Below are 13,130 nucleotides of genomic sequence, written 5' to 3'. Positions count from 1 at the left end.
AGATCTTTTCAATGATCTTTCTACTGGCCAATGTGTAATGGTCTTTTGCTGGTTACCAAGTCATGTAGGCACTGCAGGTAACTCAAAAGCCGCTACTGCAGCTAAAGAAGCTTTTGAAAAACCTTTACCTCCACTACTTATCCCACACAGCAATTTCAAACCAACTATTAAAAGTTATATACTCGGGATCTAATGCAATCGATAAACTTCATAAATTTAAACTAACAATCGGTCATACGTTCTTGTGTTGTCGGTCAAGACATGATGCGGCCGTTTTACGACGATGTCACATCGGCTCAGTCAGTTTACCAACGAATATCTCCTTAAAACAAATGAGTACGAACCTCCTATGTGCCTTCCTTGAGACGAAAGGTTCACTGTAAATACACTGAACAACAAAAGTTCCTCTGACATTGAATAAGATTTAATGCAAAGTTATGTTTTTTACCAAATCTGAAACGATTTCGGTTTGCAACATATAAAAGACTCCTGTAAGTGTTCAAATGGTTTAATTTGCCATACTGACTTCAGATAATGCGTGATTTTATAAAAAGAACATGAACATGCCAAAATGTTAATTTACAAATCAATAGCATGTATGTCAACCTCTGGTTGTGATGCAAGCAACACATCTTCGTCTCATGGACGTCGCACAAAGTCCTGTGGGATATCTGTCCATATCTGCTGGAGCATGTTTCATGTTTTGAAGTTCCTGGAGTGTTTGTGGAACACGTGGTTGACGTCGAAGGCGCCGATCCATCTCATCCCACATGTGCTCGATTGGTGAGAGATCAGGGGAGCGAGCCGGCCAGGGGATGAAATTCAAATTGTTTTGTTGAAGAGAATGCTCAACAAGTCGAGCAATATGAGGCCGGGCGTTGTCATGTTGAAAGGTAATGCCTGGGCCATGACGACGCAAAAACGGTAGAACAACAGGGCGGATGATCTCGTCGCAGTAGCACTGTCCATTGAGATTTCCCTCTACCACTATCAAACGGGTCCTCCGTCTTGCTGTAATCCCAACCCATACCATCGCTACGGCTGGGGCGAAAACGAGACTCGTCAGTGACTAGAACTTGTCCCCACTGCATGGCCGCTCAGTGTAAACGCTGTCTGCACCACTGTAGAAGTGCTTGACGGTAGTTTCCCGTCAAAATGGGACGTCTGGCGGGCCTACTGGCGACAATCCCTGCACAAAGGAGTCGACGATGTACGGTTTGTGAAGATATTCGTCGAAGGCCAGGAATGCTTCTTGCAATCACTGTTGCTGGCTGGAATCGATTTCGTATGTGTGTCGTTCGAATCCAGTTGTCTTGTCGGTTATTGGTTACACGTGAGCTGCCACTCTGAAGATGGTCTCTGACTGCATTCGTCTGTTGCCAACGTTGCCATACACCAAATGGTGTTTCTGTGGACGTTAAATTGTCTTGCAACATCACGTTGACTCGATCCTGCTTCAAGCATACAAATGGCTCGGAGATGTTCATAATGTTGAATTATTGCCTAATTTTGTTGTTTTTCTGAGTGGTTGTTGTCAGCACGATGCTAAACAATGCATATGGAATCCTGTTAACGCACATGTGTTTTATACCCATTCATGGGTAGTGAAATGCATGGGGCTTGCATAAAAGTCAACTTTTGCATGGAATGCATGCTTTTCTGTAGCAGTTGCGTTTTTTGTGACTTGATTCCACACATGTACTATAATATTGAAAACCAAACTTTACTTGTTTGAAAAATACAGTAAAATATTGTTTGGCTATCACTATGGGATCGAAATGAAATCGGAAATATTAAGATCAACCGAATGGGTGACAAGATTATCAGCTGTTGTATCAGCGCTGAATAATGAAGTAACGAGATTAATCGGGAAGAAACCATCTGATGCGATTAAAATGAAATCTGTGACTTCCGAATCTTCAGCACCGAGGAGAGGCAAAAAACAAAAACTTCCGGATAGAGTAAGGGTAAGATATTTATACTAGCCCGGTGAACTCGAAGGAGGCATACGTCGCGCAACCGATCCGATTTGGTCCCTTAAGACATATAACATTAGTTGATTGGTTATGAAAGAAGGAGAGCCTATTCTTTATTATCTTAAAGATGGACCGGGCAGGGCCTTTGTACGAGAAGGGTTGCTCATAGTTCCAGACGATACAGTATTACCACCATAACCATAAGCATAGGTAGTTACACCATCCTTATCAATCCATCTCTTTGTATCTAAGGGGGATAATGATGTCTTGTTCATTCTTAATCCATATATCCTATGACTGTAACTTCCTAAAGAGTTCATATCGTGTTTGAATGTTCTACCGTTGAATAATGCTTCTTTATACTGTTCGTGTTTGATATGCTTTTTTACCACATACTTCTTAACACCCCGAGCTTTTCTTATCTCTCCATTATCGGACTTCTTTATAGAATACATCTTAGGTCTTAATCCGACATACTCCGCTATAGGGGTCCCAGCACATTCATCCGTCATCTTACCTAACACCTTTTCATTTACTACGCTGTGCAGTGGATCATCTTAAGGGTAATCGATCGTATCGTATCTGTGTCGGTATATAACATCTCACATCTATCACCGTATTGCTTCTTAAGTTCGTTGTCATAAAAGTCATACATTAAGTGTTTTGACAAGTCAAGAATACTCATACCGACGTATCCCGGTCTGTTCAATTTTATATTACTCTTCTGCATATGCAACGCAGCTAAGTCCTTATCAAATATCTTGCTTCTGTTAAAAGCCGGATTGGCTATGTTTCCTGAGTCTTTCTTCCTCATTAAATCTGACTAATTTAACATCAACATGCTTCCTTAGATTCTCCATAGTTTTACCAAATACTGAACTATTCATGAGCTTATATAGATTCTTTTCGAAATCGGTGGTAGCTATCTTTCTTAAATCTGTGTTCAGCCTTATATAGGGCTTTGATCAAACTTTAGAACTCTGTGTATTTTCTTTAGTTTCGTACCTAACGATAGATATAACTGGAGATTTCTGTAGTGAACTATATATTTTGACTTATCCATCAAATTTGGTACGAGTTTTTCTACGCTAGCTAACCTTGTATTACCCATCAAGGAGTGTTGATATTCTGACATCCAATCTTTATTAACCATTAATCTTTCAGGAGCTAGCGGATAACTGTTATGATCTTTATGTAACGAATTTGGATATTCCAAGTCAACTTCTAGTATGTATCCTTTATTCACATTGATATTATGGATATCATTCACATCGACCCACTCAAAACCACCCGTGGGTAAAGGTTGACTCATAGCCCATCCGTACAAATTGTTGGCGTCTAGATATATTATGTGCGTGTCGGGTTTACTTGGAACATATCCTTCCACTAATTTATTATTAGCCTTAGAATACCTTTTCGCCGCCATCGATATACCACCTCTTAATCCTTTCTCAATAAACAAGTGCATGTCGTAATCTGTGAGTAGTTTTAGTTCTACGCTGGTCTTCTTCAACAATGCATCCTACGATAGTCCGGGACTGGAATAGTACCATGCCTGGTCCAAGCCGTATTGTTTTAAACATGTCTTTCTAAATATCTCAAATATATCGGCGAGTAACAGTACATCGGTTTTTAAGTACAGATCGTGATAATCGCCTAAATTCTGACAATAATTTGGCATCAGTTATTTTAGATTCTGTTAAGTTACTATAGAATGATTCAAGGGGCGGTAATTTAGTTTCGTTGAATCTAGACCAATCATCCATATATTCGTAAGGAAATACACCTTTTCTCAGCAACAAATGACGGCACCGATCGGTATATTGATTTCTTATCGCAGTCATCGGGATTGTTCGCATTAGTTAAACTGTCCAGGGAAGATAACAGAAACTGTACGGAGTCTATGAATCTAAGTCCATTACTTTGCTTTATTCTGCCTTCCCATCCTTGTCCGTATAATGTATAGTTTAAGTCAACGAGAACGATATGTATTTTTCCATATTATTATGAATACATGTTAAGCCACCGTCGGTCTTTGAGATAGCTTGCATGATGAGATGAGAATGGTAACCTCTAAGGTTGTAAAACATAACGGGGATGGGTATTGTTTGAGAATTCATTTTTAGTTTCAAGTTATGCGCGGCTCCCCGATAATTACCCGTGACTTGGCAATGATCTCTTACGGAATCCCCATTCAGGGGTTTATTACAAACATGACAACTCGTTGACTTCTTATAGGCCCTCCAATCATCCCTCGTCGTACACATTGGTTTCTTACGCGATAAATTTTCCCTGATTATTCTCTCTTCATTTTGTAGATATTCTAAGAACTTTCCCGCTGCATCAGGACCTCTTTAAATCGAGGGCGGGTTTGTTTTCCTATCATACCTTACAACTATATATCCAAACCAACAAGGAATATGTTCTTGAGTTTTGTATGTAAAACAATCTTGATTAACTTTGATTGCTTCGGTTGGTATTTTCTATAGGTTTGATAAGCGCTTCGAAGTCGGCGTAAATTACATACGGTACTGGCATTTGATTACAATAATGTTCAAATCTTAATACATTTTTCCCCTCTTTAGGCATATAGATCCTGATAGCAGTCTCTCCAACACCTCTACAGTCTTCTTTATACGCTTCTAATAGATCTTGTCTGCTGTACCCATGCAGCCATCTTTTGCAGAAATATTTCTTTCCTGCATGTTTTGTTTGATCGCATAATAGTCTGCTTAAACTTTTTATCCATGTATAATGATATTTACCATCTTTTTCGATCAGAAATGAATTGATTCTGGGAATATGTTCCGGAGCGGAGCTTATCCTGTGCACAACAATTCCTTTAGAAGAATGTCCGAAAACATTTATAGCTAAATTAATTTGCTTTTCCACCTTATCAATTTGTGAGATTGGTGTAGGTTCGTCTATGCCATCGAGGTTGAGTCCATCGTTTTGAGGATGGCTAGAAGGTCTATCCGAATGTTTGTCTACGAGGAACAATGCAGATCTTATCATCATTCTTAAACAGTCATCGGATTTATTTGTTACATTAATTATGGCTTTTTTCTTTTTATAATACGGGGGTAAATCTATATAAGATCCACCTTTGAAAGGCATATAATTGGCTATATCTAAATATAAACTATCGATTTTATCCACACCCCAACCTGAACCTCTATTAATCCACCATTCTAAAGTTTCCTGAATCCTCTGAAATGATGTATCTAATGATGTGTTTATAGTATCGGATTCGGTTATAACTTCTTGATTGCTATGGAAATATGGTTCGGTATATTCAGTGCTATCGTCTGTGTTACTTTTACTCAATGACATTTTAATCGTCAGCTGGTATTTTATACTTTGTAAATCATCTAATTCCTCGTTAATTTTACTCGATATGATATGCTTAACATCATTAACATCCATGTTGGAATTAATATCCATCTTCCAACCTTAGATATTTACCAATGCCGACGGATGTGGATACAAATTTTAATTCTTGTTGTTTTTTATCAACATCGTCTTGTTGTTTTTAATCATCGGATTGATTATTATTTAGTGAAACGATCAATTCAGCTTTTCTCATTTGAGAATAACCTCTCATTCAACAGTTTTTTGCTTGAGCTTTGAGTTCTCTAACAGTCTGGGGTTTGTTGTATTCCAAACCGAGTAAATCAATCAATTCAGTTTTTCTCATTCAAGAATATCCACGTAGACCACGTTGCTTTGCCAAAGCTTTCAGCTCTCTGACAACATAAGTCATTTTGATATATAAATACATGTGAACTAATGTCTAATTGGTTTGAATTCTACCCAATCTATTTATCTCATTTCGGTAAGCTTTTTCCTCTCATAAATAATTCTTGTCAGCACCGTGACTCTTACATAAACAGTAACTACCTTTGACCCCAATCCCACATACAGAACACGAATAATTAATGTGCCCTTTTCTAATGGAATGGATTCCACAAAAATCAGACATACAGCTCTTTCCACAAATTTGTGATTGGCCCAAGCGTATGAATTTACATCTTGATGTGCCTCTCGCCATTGTGATAAATATACATAGATATAGTATCATTTGTCTAAATGCATGTCATCAGCTTCCACCTCCATTTATAGATTAGCAGTCAGGGTGACATGGCTGATAGGTCATGGTTTATGCGTAGTTATTGTGTAGCTATAAATAGCGATGACTGATAACCCAAACATTGTGAATACTATCTCGTGTTTTTTTTGTTCCTCTGATGGTGTATAATACTGACTTATTGTTGGTCTCTGTATTGGGTCAAGTTTTTTTCCATAAACGAGGAAGTATTCGTGCATGGCAGATTCAACATCCTTAAACGTTTCAATTGAATGTCCTTGCTTACGCAGTTCTTCATTAATAAAATCTAATCTTAATATCCTCAGTCTGGTCCATTGTGACTGGGCTGCTTCGAGTTGTTCTTATGCTTTATTATGTCATTTACGCTCCTCTTCAACTTCTTTAACGTTTGATTCTCTCATACTAGAAAATAAAAAATTACTCCCCGAAAAAGCTAGAGCATTAACAACAGCTCCACCGACCATCATCGCAATTGATGCCATGTTTATATGAATATAAAATATTCAAATGTTTAATTACTTCATTATGTCTTCTGGGATAAGCCCTTTGTTTGATGAGCATATCTTTTGTTGCCATTGCTAATCCAATATTGAGAATCATCATACCTATATCATAACCATTAAAATCTAGCTTGGGTGGTGTGGCTTTAGTAATCATTTTAGCTATACGGGCATAGCCAATGGCCAAGCCGCTGACCATCGCTGAATGATATGTTGCGCTTACCAACATTTTACCTTCTGGAACTGGAGTAGTCATGCTTCTTATAGCATTATATGGGGGCTAACTTCTAATTGAACTTGTTGTTGTGTAATCGGGGGTGACATTTTCTCTTCTCCGGTCTTATGAAACAACCATACCACCGCTATAGCAACAACTCCTACTAGCGCCCAAGTTTCAATCGGACGACTATGTTCAATATTTGAATTATGCATTAGTTTCGCTTTCCTCGCCAGCCTGCCCTTTCTACCGGCGGTGATTTTGGGGGGGTTCTTCGTCACTCTGGCTTGTGATGTTGCTGGTATTTCCTCATTCACAATCCGTTGTGCATCCTCGTTCACTTGTTGTACAATCTGTGGTGTCACTTGTTGTGACTGTGTTTCCACAATCTGTTGTACAATCTGTGGTGGTGTCACTTGAGTCTCCATTATTATCAAGTGGGCACGTATGTTTAAATTGACAATACCTAGCCGTTATTAAAGCGGTGGTCCCCGGAGCTAAGAACATTCCGTATCTATGATAAAACTCACAGCTCACTGAGCTTATAGCGTGTTCGTTGAATGGGTCCTTCTCGAGAGATTCACATAAATATGGGCGATGTTCTGCTGGGATAGGGAGAAATGTACTAGCTACGACTGTGTATAGTTGTAACATAGCCGAACCTATTGTTTTAGTCATGGTAGCTCCCAGTCTAGACTCGTAACGCGCATACAGTTTTTTAATTTCTTCATCGGTCATGTTATCAATTTTTTCAATGGTATAATTTTCCCCCAAATAATAGTCTTTCTCTATGTTTATCTGATCTGTTTTTTTAGCATTTGTTCGATGAGTTCGTCGAGATATTTAAGTCTAACATAATATAATATGGCATATCCAATACAGCCCATAATAATAAACTGTTGCGAAAGAATGAGGATTTCAAGCCATATTATGTCATAATAACCGCTAATGTTCAATTTACTTGTGCAATCTTTTTGCTATATTTTCTATAATTTTGCCATATTTTTGCTAAGCAACTGCATAAGCAACTGGGTGATTGGTTTTTAATACGAGTTTACAGTGCTTCGTTGCTGCTAACAGTATTCTGACTTTATCTTGTTCGGGCTTGGTATAAATAACATCATTTTCATGTAATCATTCCTCAAATGAATCTCGGTCTTTCCAATGAAACAGGGCTACCCATTTGGTCTGCTCTCTCAGATCTATCAGGACAGAGTTGTATTTTTGAGTAAGTACCCAAACGCTATCCTGAGTATGTCGACTGGAGAATGCTAAATATGAAAGCATATATTTCTTTTTCGTTAGTACTTTACTCGCACTACAATCGTCTATTATGAAAAGGGTTATTCTCCTTTGTATTTTTCTTGTAAACGATCGCCCGGATCAACTCTGTGTACCTCATTGTGATTCATTACCCAATCTCTCGATAGGTATGTTTTATAAACGCTTATAGTCGGACACAGAATAAAAATATTTGCCCACAGATGATATCGCAGTGCAGTTCTTTAGGTAAAAGATTATTAATAGATTGCTTGCACAAATCTTCCATTCTGTATATTAAGTTGCGCATCCATAATCACTTACAAATATATGATTAATTTACCAGCCGATTCCTGTAGCTTCGTTATCTGAATAGTGACAACCTCGCTGGCATTTTCTATTCTCCGCCCACTGCCGTGTAGTTGGTCATCGTCCATGGTTCGCATGTCGAGCCATAGCGCATACTTCGTGGTGAGGTATTCACCCATTGATACACCTCCGAGAGACAGATCTTTCACCACCGCGTTAACTTCTGGGCTTCGTTTTTAAGAAGGGAGTTTTTTAATCTCATCCCATTGCTGATAGGCTAGCATTCCTTGACTATATAGTTGATTAGGAACGCCCTCAATAGTCAATTCTACTTTTGTAATCTTGGGATTGTAGAACTTCTCGGTATTTCTTTTAAATGCATCGGAGGAGTCCTCGAACAACATTAAAATACCCTTCAACGATCTCGATCTCGTGGGGACGTTTAGATTGATATTCGACGTCGTATCTTTTTTGTTCCTTTTGATCTTTCAATGTCGAAGAACGCGATCGTACAAAATGGCTAAACTTCCGGTATACTGGCTACGAATTTGTCTGGCTAATTCAGGATCTGTTATCATATCATACTCCAGCGAGATATTGTCAATGGAATAGCTAGCATCTTCAGCAGCTCTGATTACTCTGCCATAGTCATTAAAAGTTAGTTCGTATTCTAACCTATTGCCTAGGGTGCTTGATAGAAGGGCATGTGGGAATCTAGTAATTCAATGTCTAGCGGAATATAGAATCGGTTACCTAATGCGGCGGCAACAGCGAGATCTTTAACGACGGTATTATCACCATTATCAGCACCCACACGCAGTTTCAATGTGTTCCGATTACAAATACCTTGGTACTGTAAGTTTTCATGCTCTTTATCCGTTCTCCAGAGATCCATGTAACAAAAGTATACATCGCTATCGTCGATACTCAAAACCTCATTACCACTAATTTTCTTAACGATAGCACGACCTATGTTATGAACAGGCTTCCTGTTAACGTCGGTAGAAGTCAAACTAATTGTAAATGCTAGTCGGGCAGTTCCCGGAACTAACACATCGTGTGCGCCGAGATTAGGAAAGCGGATTATTAGTTATAGTTACAGACTGACAAATTGCTTTGATCCCTAATGGATCTCGAAGTCTATGTTGTGGGTTTAACTTGCGTCGGTATTGTGAAGACATTGTTATATTGAAATTATGTGTAACCTTATGTTTAATATAAAAATGGATGATATTAATCTAGATAACATAACTGATACTAGTACAATCGAAGAGGGTAACCAGCTTTACGAATCTTAATGATGAACTTTTGAAACCAGCCGTTAATGATGTTAGCCCAATTGGTCGTGACTATTCAAAGTTTACGATAGATAGTAAAAGAATATTGCGACTGATATTGATCCAGATATTGATCTTATGAATTCTCGTACTCGTAAGCCCCTAGCCTTGTCTACGATAGCTGCTAAACATGGCATCAGCACTGTTCATAATGAAGTTTTGTAGACTACTCACGAGAAAAACTTTCTGCGAAGACTACTAAGGTTCTTCGGACTGTGGGTGCTGAACTCAGTAGCATAGATAAAGATAATTTGGAAGGAAGCTTGAAGGTGGCCTCGGACGGACTCGGAGAAATCTTGGGTACCTACTGCCATAATTCCACGGTCAGTGTACCATCCTCGGAGTTCAGTATTAGGGAATTACGAGGTCTTGACAAGGCAATGCAAACAATGCGGGGAGAACTCGACAAGCATATAGCTTATGAGAAAACAAAACTTGAACAGGCGGGTGATGAATTCAGTAGAGGTCGCGTTGCAGAAAGATTGCGTAACTTAGAAAATTGGCCCGCCTCAAAGTGGCTTCTAGTAATAGAAAGGCACTTCGTTCACAAATCAGTCGAATTCGAGAAACTATCGATCAAGTCCTCAACGATGATACTGCACTGGCCGATAAAATTAAAATATTGTTCAGAGAACAGGGGATAACCATTGCCAGTATTTTAACCGCATTGGGATTTATTATATCAACTTTAACTCTTGCATTAACTGGTGGTACAGGAGGTGGCACACCCCCTAGTGACAGGGGTGGTATAAAAGAGTGGATAAATAGCATTTAAAAGCATTAGGTTCAGCACTGGGAAAGCTCGCTGGGAAAGCCGCGTCTGCACTTCCCGGTATAATAGGGAGTATTGTTTCCTGGCTCTTGAATTTATTAGCAAAGACCACCACCTGGCTTAGTCAAGACTTGTGGGCACTGATCGTAGCAAATGCAGGGCTGTTGTACGTATCCGCAAAAGACTATTTATCCAAATCATGAGTAAACCAGCAGCGACTCCACCTACTATAAGAGCTGTTATTTCATCCATATGTTGTTGATTTTTAGCTGCAATATGTGGTGGCACTTGTGGTTTTGCGTTAGTAGATGGTTGTGGTGTCTGTGGCTTTGACTATTCCCGTTTCGCCTGTGTTTGTTTGCGCTATTAATTCGGTATTAATATCTGAATTTATATCGATAGCAATAACAATTTTATTATTATAGCTTATCATATTACACGGAGACATGTATAGTCCCGGCGCATGAACATAGTCTACTTTACTGTAATACATCTTGATAACGCTTTATAGAAGACGGTATGTCAACTGGTGAATTAATAGCATCCTCCACGTTTGCAACAAAGTGTTTTTGTGCATCGAGCGCCGTCCCAGAACCAATAATGGACGTTCGTGTTTGCGATTGTGCACCGAGAATTGCCCATACATAAGTTCTTATTGATTCATTAACTCTTACAACTCCTGGGTTAGTAAAATTATTTTCTCTTTTATCATATAGAAATTCATTCCAAGCGTTTGCGGTATCGTTCAGTTGTACAAATTTTGTAACAATATAAGCCAAACCACCCTTAAAACTCATAAGATCTCCTCTCCAATCGTTACTCGAAAGTTCACCGGCCATGATTGAGATTATGTAATCTTACAAAAAGATTGTTTTTCTGTAACAACTTAAATGGATTGAATGGTTGATTAGTTTTTTAAACTAAATCATCGCTTTCTTCTTTAACTGTTTTTTGTCCGCTGTACGGAACACCTAGACCATGGTTAAGTCCTTTAATATGCCAATCTTTACTCGTAGCAATATTAAATTCCTGACAAATACGTTCATACGCGAACCTATTGTACGGATTATTTGAGGAATTCCATGCTCGATCATGCTGTAATGGGGCACTAATTTCTTTAAGTATATGTCTAATCTGATAGTATACGTCAAATGATAAAACAGACTTATTTAGTTCAAATCCTGGGGTATAAAGAGATACACCACATCCTGCATTGGATTGTGAAACTAATTGTGCACCATTTTATTGCTAGTTGCTGTGACCCTGTATTTTTCAAAAATATCAGGAAATACAACAACAAAATTAGCACCAGAGGCACTTACTAAAATCGACTGATTAGTAATATAAGTTGATTTCATATTTAAGTTATGATATAGTATCTTTGTATATTTAATATGTATGTTACACTCCCAGGAATAACAAATGGTCAGTCTATTGAACTGCTTCATACTATCGATAACTCGGATGGACAACTTGAAGTCCCTCTATGCGATGTAACGTATTACCCACGGTGGACCAATATAAATGCTGTGAAAAGAAATAATAAGATATTTATAATTGAAAACAATGTTATTGGCGAACCCATTATTATACCTGATGGGTAGGTATTACAGCGTTTGCTCACTCAATGATGAAATTTTTAAGCCTTTGGGAGCTAGTCTCACAAAAAATGAGTCGAATGGGATACTGATTATAAGCGCTGGAGAAAAGGAAATATTCTTTGGAGTGGGGTTAGCAGTTACACTTGGATTTAGAGGAGACGAAATAATAGCAATAATAATAAAACCCAACGAAACAATGCACGGAGTTAAATTACCCGATTTAGTTCCCCTTAAAGAGTTGTGCATCCATCTTGATCAGATAAGTACGATGGTTAATATTCAACTCGAAAGTCCTTCAACTCTACTCAGATCTATTCCAGTCAAAGATGAAAAATATGGTGGCGGTAGAACGGAATGTTTCTCAACATTACAATATAAAAAATTAAAGCGTGGTATTATTTCAGATCTCAAAATTTCTGTATTAGATGTAAAACATCAACCTGTACATATAGGATAATTGAGTGTAACACTCCATATCATAAATAATGGTTGATTCATCAGGCCCTGGAACACTCAGACAATGTAATACAATTGCGCTTTCCGATCTCGGAGACACAGAAGGATTTGGTAAACCGGGTACCGATGGTAAGTTATATGCTTTACACTTACAAGATATTGTATGCAAGCGGAAAGAAGTTGCATTGACAGGTAATCTAGGAGATTTAACCAATGTCGACGTTAGTAGACTCCATAAAAACACTTCGTATAATCTTACTCTGAACTATGATAATAAATGGACTATGATCGAAGTAAACATCGAGTGGCTATTGAATATCGTCATTACCCCACCCTATGTGATGACGGGTAAGGCACATAATTTAACTAAGATAATAAATAGTGGGATCGTACTCGGGGCTTATATCCCATCAAAACGAAAAAGTGTGTAAGTCACCCCCCTGCCAGAAAACCCAGGTTATATGTTATATAGTCGTCCGGCATAAAAAAATGTTACCGGTAGTTTAAATTTGGTTACTGAATTCAATGATATTAAACAGAACTTGAGTGCAATACCTAATCTTTCTACGCTTATTATTAAAGTCTTGTTCGGAG

Source organism: Haliotis cracherodii, unplaced genomic scaffold, assembly GCF_022045235.1.
Source record: "Haliotis cracherodii isolate W230 unplaced genomic scaffold, xgHalCrac1.p SCAF_7, whole genome shotgun sequence".
NCBI lineage: Eukaryota > Metazoa > Mollusca > Gastropoda > Lepetellida > Haliotidae > Haliotis > Haliotis cracherodii.
This window is presented reverse-complemented; position numbering follows the sequence as displayed.